Below are 16,122 nucleotides of genomic sequence, written 5' to 3'. Positions count from 1 at the left end.
GTCCCTGTTAACCAGAAAATAAGAAGAAATAATTTAGATTTAAATCGAAGAACAACTTTAATCAACGTGGAAACAATCGGTCTTTTAGCGACTGAATGAAATTAGCCCAATGAAATCTACAGTGTAGAACAGCCTGAAACAACCAATTCTGACATCCATTCATTGTTTAACATGAAAGTTGGGAAGACAGAGCCAATATTTGTTACAGTGCAAGTGAATGGTAAACCAGTAAAAATGGAAGTAGACACGGGAGCTTCCACTACTGTAATTGGAGAACACACCTTCAGATATTTACATAATGGTGAACATCAATTAAATTTGGAACAAACATCTGCCAACCTGAAAATGTACACAAGGAAAAGAAATCTAAGTAAAAGGTATCAGCAGAGTAGCTGTCCATTATAGAAACCAATCGCACAGCTACCAGCGATAGTTTTGAGAGGCAGAGGGCCAAGCCTTCTTGGGCAAAACTGGTTAAGGGAAATTAACTTTGATTGCCCAGTGAGATTTCAAAAGGAAGCTGGAAGAGTTCATGTCTTGAAAAAGGAACAAGGCAAAGTGTGGCAGAAAGAGCCTGGAGAATCCAAGGACCACAACAGGGTGAAAAAGGAATGTGTAAGGATTCAACAACCTGAAGAAATGCAGTCTATCTCAAACAAAAACCTTGAAGAACAGCAGAAGAAACTCAAGGAGACTCTGTTGAATGACGGAGTTTGAAGCAAAGTGAGTAACCTTTGCAAAGAAAAGGAAAACCTGCTGAAATACCTTCACACACCACAAGATTCCCTCAGGTCAAAGTTTCTGCCTCTGGAACAGGTACGAGAAGAAACAGAAAGAATTCAGCACCTCTCTGAACAAACTGATGAACTAGTCGGCAGAGAAGACACAACGATGTTCAAGTTTCCAGGAGGCAGCCAACAAATACAGAAAAAAGACTGAAGAGCTGAAGAATCAGCTAAATGAAGTCAAAGAGGCTTTGAAAACAAACATTGGAGAGCTTTCCAAGAGGCAAGCAGATAATGAAGTTTTGGGAGACTCAGCTACTGAACTAAGACAAGTTGAGATTTCAACTGAGAAGTCTGGCCGACAGTGAAGTCAAAATGAAATGCAAATGAAATGAAATATGTGGCAGAAAGAAGAAGACAAAAAGGAAGAAGGTACCGAAAAGACAATAAAATGGTGGCTGGTAGCACCTATAAATACTCAGAAGGAGGAAATAAACAAATTATTGAACCATGTCTACTTTGATATTGTTTCAGTCCCTCACAATGGTTTGCTGGATGATGATGCTGCAGATAAAATCAAAGAGGTACAAGTTACTTCCAAGGCCTTATCTGGAAAGAATTCTAGATGCTGTAGACAAATATGAAGAAGTTAACAGGGGATCAGTTGGAGACCAAGCTTGCACGCTTTCTTTTTCACTACAGAACGACCTCCCACACAATGACAGGAGCAACATCTGCAGAATTATTGATGAGGCGCCGTCTTAGGACAAGACTGAGCCTAATATTTCCAAATTTGGAGGGGGAGGTGGTGAAGAGTCAAGGAAACCAAAAAGTTGTGCATGACTTGCATAGCCGTGAGAGACAATTTACTGTTGGAGAAGCAGTATATGTAAAGAATTTCAGTGGAGGACCGAAGTAGTTACTGGGTAAAGTAAGTTCAATGACCGGACCATTATCATACCACGTGGAAGTGGAAGGTCGGATCACCCGTAAGCATATGGGCTATTTAAGAAAAAGAGAGATACCACAACAAGATATGGTTCCATCTGTAATCATTACTGAACCAGTTTTTCCTGTTGAAGATGCTCAGCCAAAGACTGAAATGCCTGATGTCTCTATCAGATTGGAAGACACTGAGCTGCAAGTGCCCACCGACATACCTGATGTTCATGCAGTTCCAGAGAATGTAGTTTCTGAAACAGAATCTGAAGTCGTGGAGCTCCGACGTTCCACAGGAATCAGGAAACCCCCTGAAAGACTGAACTTGTAAATTTCATGACCTGTGTAAGTATTATAATGTCATCAGATAAATATACTTGTAAATACAATATGTACAGCAAAGTTAAAGGGGCAGGAATGTAGTAAGTATGGTTTTGTTAAATGTTGGGCTGTACCTTTAAGAATAGCCCTGTGATGTAAGATCACATGATCTGTGTAAACCAATGATTTAGCAGCGCGGGCTACCTCCACAGTCAGTGTAGAGATAGATGGAGTTAAAAGCACTCATGTAACTCTTCTGAGTCAACCAGGTAAACTAAAATAACAAAGTTAGGGACAAAGTAAAAAGCATCCCCTTAAAGGGAAATTGCAAAAACAAAGACAACATTTGAAGGGCACTTGCAAACATTAAACCAAAATGTGATTAATAGGGTCAATAAAACACCCTAGTCCCTGCGGTGTCCACCGAGCATGGAAGGCCATGACAGTGCCGACAGACACTGTGTGCTCCCTCTCCAGGGTCATCCGGCCGCGAACATAGTGGTGGAAGAGGGGCAGACAGTCGGTTCGGGTGACCCCATTGATCGCCTGCTGCCTAGACCTGTTAATAGCCAACTTGGCCAGGCCCAGGAGCAGGTTCACGAGGAGGTCCCCCTCCCTCCCGGCTCCCTCCTCCTCTACATTGGAGAGACCAAATGCAGACTGGGTGACCGCCTTGCAGAACACCTTCGGTCTGTCCGCAAGCATGACCCAGACCTTCCTGTTGCTTGCCATTTCAACACCCCATCCTGCTCTCATGCCCACATTTCTGTCCTTGGCCTGCTGCAATGTTCCAGTGAAGCTCAGTGCAAACTGGAGGAATAGCCCCTCATCTTCCGATTAGGCGCTTTACAGCCTTCCGGACTTAAAGTTGAGTTCAACAACTGCAGATCATGAACTCCCTCCTCCATCCTCACCCCCTTTTGATCCCCTTTTTTCAAATATTTATTTTTTTTAACTTTTATATATATATATTTTTCCCACTTATTTCTATTATTATTATTTTAAAAATTTATTTCCATTCATTGTTTTATCCCTACCTTTTAGCCTATTTCGATCTTTTCTCCCACACTGTCCCCTCCCCCCACCCCACCCCCACTAGGGCCGTCTGGCACTTGCTCATCCTGCTTTCTACCCTTAATGTCACCATGAGCACCTCCTGTAGCCAGTATCACTACCATCAACACCCCTTCAACCTTTTGCCCATGACACCTTTTGCAACCTCTCCTTTGCCTCCACCTATCACTGGCCTTCTATCCAGCTTCACCTGTCCCACCCCCCTTAAACAGTATATATTTCACCACAATTTTACTTCTCTTTGGTTCTGAAGAAGAGTCATACGAACTTGAAATGTTAACTCTGTCTTTCTTTCCACAGATACTGTCAGACCTGCTGAGCTTTTCCAGCAATTTTTGTTTTTGTGTTGGATTTGTCTACCCTGGCATGCGAAGACTAATTCTGGTGGACTGAGCGGATGAGACCAACCTAAGGTCTAATGGCCTTGAAGGTGGGTCAGCACTGTGTTGTGGAAGGCGAAGAGCTCAACAAGACATAGAAGACACACTGGTCACCCACTGCATTCAGATCTATCTCCAGCTGGCTAGATTCATCTTGCCACTGGACTAAGGTATAAGGGCTGATGATGCACAACTCTCCCTCACTACAATCCAATTCGTGCATAAGTCATGTTCATCATCTTTCTAGCTCCTAAGATGTCCTGAACCTGAAGGCAAGAAAGTGCTGTCACAGCTGAGCCACCATCAATCTGAAAGAACATATGACACAATCAACAGCACAATGGGATTAAGCAATTCTGAGATGTCACAATTAACATAATACCAATAGGTCAGAGGTGGCAATGAAACATACTCTGGTCAATATGTGGAGTACAGAGCAGCAGGAACAAGGTGATATGTTCACAGAATAGATCATCATGGCAAAACTACACACATTCCATGTTCAACATTCATTTCACAGTGTCTGTTGCCCATTCCTAAGAACCAGCACACAAACACACTCCATCACACTATCCTAATGTCTAACACACACTCCATTACAATATTTTCTTCCTAGTAGCTGGAAAGCACATACATTCCATCATTGTATCCTCAGCCTAATACCAAGCATCGGCTTGGCTCAGTTAGTTGCGGGGACGTGTTCCCCGCTGACTCTTCGGCTGGTGGGAAGGCAAACCCTGCCATCCTAAAAATCCTGGCCATAATGTTGCAGTCTGCCTAGTCAATCACTAATTATGTCTTCTTTTTATTCCAGCTATCAGCAAGAAAAGGCAGAGGAAGAACTCCAACAAGTGCCTGAGCTCTAACCCACAGACCAGCACTGATGAGGATCCCGAAGAACCATCAGATGAAGACCCGTCACTGTGTTCACCTGCACCCTCCACCGGTGCAGATACACACACCTCAGCGGGCCCTAGTTCTAGAGTAGGTTTGGGTTCACAATCTGATGATGACCTCACCAATACATTTCCACAGCAGGCGGACGCAGTGGTAGCCGAGGTCTCCGACACTCGGAGGGCTGCTGGAGACCAGGCTCCTACTGAGTCTGGTTCTGATGATGAGGCTCTGGAATTGGCCCTGAGATAAATATTGGAGATGCAGTGACAGGCAGGGGAACATCAGGCAGAGTTGCCAGAGGCTGTCATTAGACTGGAGCAAAGGGTGGAGGTGACCTTCCATGTTCTGTCAGATGTCAAGGCTCCAAAGTCTCCTTTGGCAGGGTCGTGGCCCACCTTGGAGACCCAGGCCCAGCAGTTTCTGCCAGATTTGTGCTCAGATCTGTACACCATTGCTCTAGCCATGGGTCTGTTCCAGCTAGGCAAGAGGAGGATGGGACATCTCGACTTCCCCCCAGGTGCCCCTTCTCCTCAAGGAATCAGGGAGGGGCCCTTGAGCACCCAAAGGGAGGAGGAGCGCCTGCCAGACTCCCTGTGGGCATCCACCCAGGGCACTCCAAGTGTATCCTGCCACTCCAAATCCCCTTTGCCAGTGACTCTATCAATCCCAGCAGGTCAGACCGAGGAGAATGCACCTGCCCCAGAGCAGGAGAACCTTAGCAGACCGGGGCCCCCAAGGCCTCCGGTCACCACAGGATGCCCGTCAAAGCCATTTCAGATAACAGTGCATAGAGGTCAGCAGGCTGCCTCCACATCTGCTGCGGATGTTGAGACTGCACCTAGATATAGCAGTAGGGTGAGACAAGTTATGAAGTTTTGAATGCACAATGGTGGCATGGCTGTTCATTTGCTATGTATAATCTTCACTATTGTAAAGATAGAATGCATCTATCCCTCTCCAAGTCTCAGGTATTCGGTGGCTAATCGATATGATGCAAGGTCCCCTGTTCATTCAAGGGTCCAAAATGAACCTCCCACCCCATCCCCATTAGCTCCCATCTGGACCCTCAGTTCAATTAACTCTCACTCAATCTCATCACAGTGATTAGCCTTTATTCCACATCTGTGACATGAACAAAGGCACTTCATATATGAACATGATGGCTAGATAATACACTGGTGAGCCTTGGATTTCAGGTAGACATTATTTGGCCTCAGGAGGATTGCTTATCAATGTTAGTGATTATCCTGATGCTGTCACATTGAAGTCTGTAGTTTGTGGATGTTTCAAGCATTTGTTGTGCCCAATGTTAGAATCTTTTCTCCCAAGTGTACTTTGTAATGGTATTTATTTTATATCAGGGTTTTTGGGAAAAGTAGTATCCATCAGCGAGCATTATAGCCTTCCATGCCCCCCTGCAGCAGGTTTTTGGCTCTAAGTTTAAGGCTGAATGTTATTCCTTTCTTAGTTCCCACTCTCCCCATGCATGATGCAGAACAATGGAAGTTGGTTCCAATCGATGACACTGGAAATGTCTGTTAGAGGGGAATGAGTGTGTGATGTCAGAGGTATGTACTCGTTGTGATGAAGCTGCCTACTTATGTTGCTGCTGAATGGTTGTCTGGCTGTGCTTTATGGAATCCTTCTGTGAAGGCACAGCATGCAATTCGATATGGAATTCATTGCATGACTGTGCACTCGTTGACTTAAGGTAGATAGAAAGGATTGGCCTTTGTGAGATGGACGATGTCATGAAGTGTAAGGCTATAAAAGTGATGTTTTGACACATCTCCTGAGTGCTCAGCAGGATCTATGAAGGGAAGAAGTTGTCATTGACTTCTCTGTCAATACTGACTGGGCCACATCTCTCCCAGATGCCAAAGCAATGCAGGATGTAGACATGATGGGCTTCTGACGAATGCAGGGCAATGAGTGTTTGTAAATAATAAAACAATGGTCCTGCTGAGCCATTCTCTGTAAAGACAATGCTAACATAACTCACAGCTTTGGGTGCATGATGTAGAGTTACAGGTCATTGTGTCCTGATGTTTGAAGGCACATTGGGCTCAGTAGTAAGGTGATGTCTCTGTATTAGTCATCCATGACAGCTGATGATTGGATAGAAATTGATGTTCGAATGTTGTTCCCTCTTGAAATGGTCAAGTGCTAACCATTGACGAATGTTTTTCCTATTAGCATCACTTGGCTAAGCTGCTGTCATACTGGCTTGTGTTCACCCATGTGCAATGGCGTTCCAGCTGCTTGAAGGTTGCCATGCTGATTGACTTGTTGATGCTATGGTTGAAAGGACTGCACTATGTGTCGTTGCTTAAGGAGATGTGCTAGTGGAGTGTTAATCACATTCCTTAGTGACCACATGTTCCCTGGGCTACTGCACCTTCCAACGATGACCACATCGTTAGGGGTGAAGGTGACTTATGCTGCTTCTGTGATCATTGTGAGATTGATGACCTTTCTTGATAAGTTGATGTTGACAATGAAGGTTTTATGTTTCCTGAAGATAACTTTGATTGTGAAAATTTGTCTTCACTTGATTTCTCTTGAAATCTTGTAGTTATGAGTTTGTCATCGCATCGTGCCCATGCAATTGCATTCTTATGTAGCTTGACTGAATCCTCGCCCTCTTCAGATTTATCTCCTTCCAAGTCCTCCTCATCTGAGGAGACGCCTAGCTCCTCTATGTCTCCCTCTGGCAACACATCCACCCTTTTACAGCGCTAAGTTATGCAGGGTGCAGCAAACAACGATGATGCAGAACACTCTCTGAAGTGAGTATTGGAGAGCCAGCCTGACCAGCCCAAACATCTGAAACACATCTTTAAGTCTGCTCTATTGAGGACCCAGTGGCGGAATGTGCAGCATTGTACCACTCCTCAGATACACTCTGTGGCCGACAAATGGGCACCATTAACCATGTCTTCTGTGGGTGCCCCTTATCACTGAGGAGCCAACCCTCTAAACGGTGAGCTTCCTCAAATATCTCTGGCAACTGCGAGTGATTCAAGATGTAAGAGTCGTGTGAGCTCCCTGGGTAGCTAGCACAAACATGCTGGATCTTCTTTCTGTGATCACAAATGAGCTGGACATTCAGAGAGTGAAATCCTTATTAATGAATATCACAGGCTGCTGCTAGGGAGATCTCAAGGCCACATGTGTGCAGTCGATTGGGTCCTGTACTTGCAGGAAACCTGAAATCGCAGCCAATCCCACAGCCCTGGCAGCCTGGCTTGCTTCACTCATGTGGAGCTGCACATAATGGCGAGCTTTACTGAAAAGGGCATCTGTCACCTCCCTTATGCATTTGTGTCACTTCAGAGCAACCAGCATTGGATACCCTCCAAGTCTGTGTGGCTTGAGTTCCTTATGGAGAACGTGGCAAGTATGAACTACTATATTCCTAGACAAGCGAAGGTGCCTGTGGCACTGTCTTCTTCTAATCTTTATCTATCAGCTGTGTCTTCTGTAGTCCCTTGGTCGTGTCAAATGTACTCGTGGATACGGTCCCTCCTCATCAGCATCTTGGACTTCCCGGGGCCCTCACGCCTCTTGCTCTTAAGGGCGATGGTCTTCCCTGAGCTGTGCCAATTGGTGATGGGCCCTTCTTCTCCTCATTCTAATCATATCTATCAATAAGGCAGTGTTGCCTGCAGCCTACATACTCCATTCCTGCTTGTTTCTGTGAATGGATAAAATTGAGCAATCAATGTTAATTCTCCTTGGATGGTCTCCCTTTATATACAAGACAGGATTGCAGTCTCCAGCCCTTGACCCACCTTCAGTGTGTACATGGCATACCAAGGCCACCCCTTGCAGGGTGAGATTATCCTGGTGGACCGCACGTGGCCGAGCTTCCCCCTCAGAAGTGACTGCACATTCACAGTGATGGTCTTAATTAGGGCCAAAGACCCATGTCCTATGACCCACATTCAGGCTTCTGATGGTTATCCTCCAGCAGCCTTGACAATAACTATTGAAACCCAATCCTTGTAATTATGTCATGACTGTAAGCACGGTCCCTTGATTGCCATGATCAGTACGATGGGAACATTGAGGCTTGTGGGGTTTATTTTACTTCAGTGCATCAGCCGTGGTCCTTGATCATTTGACCCTACACCCATTCTCACTTGGCTCTGTAAGAATCAGATGTCAATTAAGACCATATGCACTGCAGTACCTAAACTTAATTGATTCTCGCCTGTATGTGCACCCTTAGTGAAGCAGCAAAGCTCGTTCATTGTGCATTAGACCCTCAAATCCAGCACACAGCTGAGCCATGCTGTCTCTGGTTTGAGGACATTTAATGGGTGCCCCTTTAATTGGCCAAAAATGGCTGTGCTGAATTCCTCCCACACACCCTGAGAGACACCCCCTGCTATTGATTTTTTCCAGCTTGTTTTTCAAACTGCGTCATTCGTAGGTAAAATCGAAAATTTCATTTGTGAGACCAGCTCCCAACCTCCCCCTATCACCCACCAAGTTCATCTCATCCTCATCCATACTCACTGCCTCCCACTTCCCATTCTCCCCGTCACTCTCCAGCCTCTTCCTCTTACCCTTAACCACATCATTGTGCATGTGGATATTCGTGTTCTCCCACAAACCCTTTACTGTTGATGTCCCCATGCCAATTGTCAACTTGACCCCTCTTGTTCTCGAAGCCACATGCACCCTTACTTTTCAGGAAACCCCCATGAGACCATCCAATAGCCCCCATGACTTTTCAGCTACCAACATACAGGATCCAGCTGCCTCCCCTGAACGTTACTGTGCCTTCTACAACACAATACCATGACTCGAACCCCCTGGACCAAATGTCTTAGGTGACTGACCATACCCTGAACACCATGCTGTGCATGAGTGTCACTGCCCAGAGGGGTCTTTTCCCACCTAAGACCGGGATGAAGACATGTGTGCCATCCAGAGCCCTCTAACATGGCCCTAATACAGGCCCAGGGCAGTCTCTTCAGCATGCCCTCGACAGCATAGACTCAGCCCCAGGTCAGTCTCTTCAATATGCCCCCGACAACGTGGCCTCAGCCCCAGGACAGTCTCTGACTCATCCTTAGGCAGCCTTACAAATCTTGCTCCAGGACAGTCTTTCACTACTCTGCTCTGTTCCTTGACAAACCTCTAGTCCTGCCTCTGTCTCCCCCCTCCCCTCTTGTGTACCACAACCTACCCCAGTCCTGCCTCCATCTCCCCCCTCCCTTTTCCTGTTCCCCCCAACAGTCCTGCCTCCATCTCACCTCCTCCCCGCTGGTCTTGCTTCCTATGCCCAGCCTTGGCGCAGCTTGTGCAATGGGCACTTGATATCTTGCAGCAACTCTTCTAAAGGAATGTGAAAGCAGTGTCTACTGACTTCCAAGTCATGGATGAACTGAAGCTTGCAAGGTGTTGTGCCACTTATATACAGCTATGAAACAGAGCACTCGAATTATCCACTGGTGGGGCACTTGATTTGGAGGGGGAATGTAATTCTGGTGAGCTGACCTTTCAATGAGCATTCATGAGATGTAAATGAATGCAAATGAGGTACCCGACACAGCTCAGTGGGAAACTTGATCCACCTTTACCCGCAATCAAAATGAACAAAATTTCAAACTAATCTTCTGCCGGCGGGAAATAGATTTTTTCCCATCACGCCAAATTTAGCGCACCCACCGACCATGATTCCGACCGCTGGCGGGAGCAGGAAATTCCACCCCAACTGTCAGGCTGCCTGTTTGAGGGGTTATTAAAAATTCTATGGCAATATTCAAAGAAGGACAGGTACTTCTGGTCTCATGGCCAGGGTTCCCTTCCTCCACCAAATAAAAACAAAATCCGTTAACTACTTACTGATCTCATTGCTGTGTGAAATAAGCTGTAATGTTAACCTATAAAGCAGTCATTGTATTCAATTAAAAGTGCAATACTTGAAGGCATTCCTGAGATAAAGCAACACCAGCTAATATTTTTTTATCACACCTTTAATGTGGAAAAATGTCTGAAATACAAACGATCACCAAATTGTGACAGCACAAGAGTTGGAAAGGGTGACTGAATGCATGGTCAAAGAGATTTTGTGGAGATTTTTGAAGTGTGGGAGAATTTGAAGGACGTAGTAGCATAGCAGAGGGATTTAGGAAGACTGCTGATTACTAGGCTAGTCACTCATTCATGTGTGCTCTGCCCAAAGGCAGTTCATGGGTTCATTGTCTGCTGATGCTTCATCCTGAGCATTTTCTTGGCAGTTTTTGTCAGTAGTGGTTTGCCATTGCCTTCCACTCTCAGGGGCAAGACAAGGAGACAGATCCCAAGTCTACTTTATCTGGAATGGCAATCAAACCTATGCTGCTGGTGTTATTCTAAACAACACATTAGCCATCTAGCCAACTGAACTAACCGGCCCCCACTGGACTATTATTTCACAGATAATCCTCAGGTTTCCTCCTGATAATCAATTTCATTATTTTACATGAATGGAAGCAACATTACCAGATTGTCCCTTTTGTCCCTCTTTTGGATATAGACACCACCTTAGCCTATCTTCAACCTATTGGTAGTTCACCAGTGTCTAGTGACTCCTTTATGATGATCATCAGTGCCTCACTAATATCCTCCCTAATCCGTCTCTGCACTGTGGGATAAATACTGTACATCCTTACAGCCTCATATCATTTGAGCCCTTTTAGTCTGTCCACAGCTTCCATCCAATTTATATCAAAGCTGTTGATTTTACTTAGGTTGTCCCTGTTTTAGAAACATAGGGCGTCCCGACGTCACCGCGCGTCATTTAGATTTTCAGTCAGCTGCGAGCGCGCTGAACTGTCAAAAGCCTGTTAAGGCTTGTTTAAAACTAATTAAATCAATAAAATGAGCTGCCGTCAAACCTTAAGGTTGGCGGGCAGGCAAAGAGCCCAGGCGGCCTTCGCATTTTTTATGGAACCTCATCCATGGACGGGATGAGTTTCATGAAGTGTTTATAAATTAAATACATTTTTTAATTAATGTTCCTTGACATGTCCCAGCTCGTGTGACACTGTCACATGAGGGGCACGTCTTAAAATATTTTCAATTCTTTATTTAAATGTTTGAAACTTAAACAAATCTCCCCACTTTGTGCCTCGGAGATTTCTGAGCTCTTTTGCGCACAAGCACAAAAGAGCGCAGGCCCGGACTCAGGGAATCCCCCCTCACCTGCACAGGGAGCACTCAGTGCTTCCGGGCAGGTGTCACGCTGGATGGGCTTTAATTGGCCTGCCAAAGTAAAATGGTGGCGCGCACCCAATCAGGGGCGCTGATTGGGTTCGCTCTCGCTCCCGCCTGCCCCCGCACAAACCCCCGACGGGGGGAAAATTCAGCCCTAGGAGCAGGAGTAGGCCACTCGGCCCTTCGAGCCTACTCCACCATTCAATATGATCATGGCTGATCCTCTATCTGAACACCATATTCCTGCTTTCTCTCCATACCCCTTGATGCCCCTAATATCCAAAAAATTATCAATTTCTTTCTTGAATATACTAAGTGACCCGGCCTCTGCAGCCTTTCTGTGGTAGAGAATTCCACAGGTTGACCACCCTCTCAGTGAAGAAATCTTTCCTCATCTCAGTCCTAAATAGCCTGCCCCGTATCCTGAGACTGTGGCCCCCGGTTCTAGACTCCCCAACCAGGGGGCAAGTTACTGGGGGACAATTTCTTTGACCTTTGCCAGGCAGGAACTGGATATCACTCTGAAAATTGAACTTACTGTCCCATTCCTGCTCCTGATCCACCTCCCTCCTTATTTCTGACCTGTTACAGAAGAACTGTGCTGCCAGAATTGTCACGTGTTTCAGGTGGCAGTCTCCTTATAATATGTAAATTATGATTTTGCCCTATTTGTAGGACTCCAAAGCAATTTTCATGTAGCAATGGGTGCGGCACAGCCTTCCCATGGGTAACTAAATGCAGAGTAGTCTAACCAGCTTTGTTTGAAGTGACTGCCGCAGGATCACTCAGAAAATGTGGCAAAACACCTACCGCACCGATTTTTTGTGGGTTCAGGAGACATGCAAGTACTTCTGGGCACACAATGATTCTTCTACCTGCTGCCTGCCCATCTTCCAAAGTTTAGAACATTGATATCATGGTCCTCTGTATTTCCATAATTCTCTAAGCAATGATATCAGAGGAGTACTGCTCGCCAGCTGCTCATGGTAGACTCAAAGGATGTGGAAAATGACGTTTTACTCCGGTACTAACTCTCATCGAAAGGCAGATTCAGAAGGAACTGCTGCAGCTGTTTGCTACAGTTGACATATGATGGCTCCAAAGCTGGCTAGGTCTTTCTTCTGTTTTACTCGCCACCGCCACTTACTCTGCCTCACTTGTGAATTTTGATTCACTGAGTGCTCCTTTCTCAAACGTACTCCCTAAATCCAATTGGGTGCTAGTCGTGGGAACAGGGGAGTGCTTAACACAACTGCACTGATGTCGCAGTCTGTGGTTCCATTTGCTCCTTGCTTACCTTGGGAAAAACTTATAGGAACAGCAAAAAAAGATTTACAATGCTTCAGAGGTAAGATCATAAGATTTTTTTATGTGTCATGCAGCTGTTTGTAGACCCAGCAGGGAGGATTATGGAAGTGAATGTGGAAAGGATCATAATAAATGGAAGCTTCTTGCTACATGTTGGCATAACATATTCAAATTCTCTCCTACAGAATATGAGCCAAGAAGGGCAAAGACCATTTTCTCAAGTTGTGTGAACTACTTACATATGATTGGTTCCTTTGCATATCTTCATCCTCTTTCTGTGCTCGTTGCAGTCATAGCCTATAAGAACAAGAAAAATGATAGCGATTACACGAGAATCCCAAACAGCATTCCTGTCCACACCGCTTTACTCTCCAAAACCAAGACTCTGCAGATTAACGGCATGGTTTTCATGTTGGCAATATATGTTGCAAACTGAACTTTGAATGCTGCATGCAAGGTGTCCCTTTACCCCTTAACTGTAGCTTTTGCTTCATGTTGTAAGAAAGAGTCTTGCAAGAAGGTAAATGGACTCTGCATGCTATTTTGCTGGATATTGATAAAATGCTTTTTATTAAGGAGGAATAAACATAGAGGTAGAGACTTGCATTATAGCACTTTTCAAAACTTCAGAATCTCCAAACGGAACACACAGCCATTGAAGTACTTTTGAGATGCAGTCATTGTTATTAAGTAGAACCTTACACTTTGCACACATCAAGGTCCCACAAACAGCAAGATAAATGACAGCTTCTCTGCTCTACATGCCACAGGATCCTTTGTGTTCACCTGAGAGGACAGACAGGAACTTAAATTAATGTTTCATACAGAAAGACAGCAGCTCTCTCAGTGCAGCATTACTCTGAATCATCAGCCTCGATTGCATGCTTAATTTTCTGGAGTGGGTCCTAAGTTCACCAGCTCTGACTTGCAAAAAAGAGTGCTACCATTGAATCAACACTGATGCTCTGTATATTAAAGTGTTTCTACTTATGATAGCATTTCTCTTGATGACAGCAAACAGCTTCCTCATTTACCCCCAGGCATGACAAATCAGGCAAACTGCACTTACTCACCTACCCAGGTAGCTTCAAACTCTGCCTAAACAAATGAATAGCTCTCATCTTGAGGTCTTTCAAATGAGTAAAGCGTTGAATTTCTGGGGTAGCCCAGGAACTCGCCCTGTCTTTCCCCGTGACATGGGAATTGTTGGGGGAGGATTGGGAGGGATGGGTGGTAGTGGTGGGGTGTTCAGCATGGCGATTGCTATAAGTTCTGTCCTACTGGAATTGAGAGGGCCAGGGCACAATTGGGTTCCTCCCCAAATTCTGAGTAGTCCTTGGCAGAAATTTGACCTCTGCAGGCCCAAGACTTTTGGGGCCAATTGTTTTATACACTAGCTGTATTTAACATGCAGAGCAAATTAAACCCCTTACTGTTTATCTGAATCAACTGGTATCATCTAATCCTACTGTAAACTAACGTGACCAGTGCATTCTAATAATAAATATTTTGTAATATCCACATTAAAGGATTCAACATTTACTGAAGAGAAAATAAATACAACTTAAGGCTTTGCTCAAATAGGATTGCATAGCTTGGAACTGGATATTGGCAATATTACTGGACAGATACTTAATAGGTTTATATGAGAGTCCTCTATCCATTATTTCAGAGGATGCTTTAAGAACAAAAGAAAGAACTTGTATTTATATTGGCCTAATCACATTCTCATGACATCCCAAAGTGCTTGACAACTAACCAATTACTTCTTAAGTGCATTTAGTGCATATATTTAAAATAGATGGTTAAAGGCTGTACTAAATTATTGGACAGAGGAATATCATAAGAATATAAGAAATAGGAGCAGGAGTACACCTAACACTCCCTCGAACCTGCTCTGCCATTCAATACAATCATGACTGATCTTCAGCTTCAACTCCATTCTTCTGCTTACTCACTATATCCCTTTATTCCCTGAATGACCAGAAATCTGTCTATCTCATTCTTAAATATGTTCAATGATGGAATATTCATAATCCTCTGAAAATTCCAAAGATTCACAACCATTTGAGTGAAGAAATTTCTCCTCTTCTCAGTCCCAAATGATCACCTCCTTATCCTGAGACTGAGACCTGTGTGCTAGATTCCCCAGCCTGGGGAAACAACCTCATAGTGTCTAACCTAAGCAGCTTCAGAATCTTGGTTTCAATGAGATTACCTCTCATTCTTCTAAATTCCAGAGCATATAGGCTCAATTTACTAGGCCTCTCATCATAGGACAGCCCTCTCATCCCAGGAACCAGTCTAATGAACCTTCACAGTACCGCCTCCAAGGCAAGTATATTCTTGCTTAGGTATGGAGAACAAAACTCACACATAGTACTCCAGGTCTCACCAAACAGCTGTAAAACTGTAGCAAGATTTCTTTATTCTTGTACTCCAATACCCTTGCAATAAAAGCCATCATGCCATTTGGCTTCCTAATTGCTTGATGTACCTGATGCTATCTTTCTGTGTTCCTTGCATGAGTACATCAAAGTCCCTCTGAACAATAACATTTACAAGTTTCATACCTTTTAAAAAAATCTGCTTTTCTATTCATACTGCCAAAGTGAATAGCCTGACACTTCCCCACATTATACTATATCTGCCACCTAGTTACCCACTCACTTAACCTGTCTATGTCTTTTTAGAGTGTCTTTGTGTCCTCCTCACAGCTTACATCCCAGCTAGCTGTATATCATCAGCAAACTTAGATACATTACTCATGGTCTCTTTGTCTAAGTCAATAATCTAGATGGTAAATATCTGAGGCCCCAGCATCCTTGCAGCACTCCACTAGTCACAGCCTGACAAATTCAAAATGCCCCGATTGTCTTCACTCTTTGCTTCCTGTCCATTAGCCAAATCTCTGTCCATACTAATATATTACTCCTAACTCCACCTGCCCTTATCTTGTGTATTAATCTTTAGTGTTGCACCTCATTGAATGCCTTTAGAAAATCCAAGTATACTACATCTACCAGTTTCCCTTTATCTACCCTGCCAGTTACATCCTTAAAAAAACAATACATTTGTCAAACACAATTCCCCTTTTGCAGAACCATGTTGACTTTGTCTGATCATACCATGATTTTCTAACTTCATTGTTAAGACTCCCTTAACAATAGACTCCAGCCTTTTCCCAATGACTGATATCAAGCTAATGAACACATTCAGTGGTTGTTTGCTGATATCACCAGCACTCTTTTTTCAGCTTACACATT

This window comes from Cetorhinus maximus, chromosome 8 (genome assembly GCF_964194155.1).
Source record: "Cetorhinus maximus chromosome 8, sCetMax3.hap1.1, whole genome shotgun sequence".
Taxonomy (NCBI): domain Eukaryota; kingdom Metazoa; phylum Chordata; class Chondrichthyes; order Lamniformes; family Cetorhinidae; genus Cetorhinus; species Cetorhinus maximus.
The sequence above is the reverse complement of the archived record's forward strand: the minus strand, read 5'-3'. Positions refer to the sequence as shown.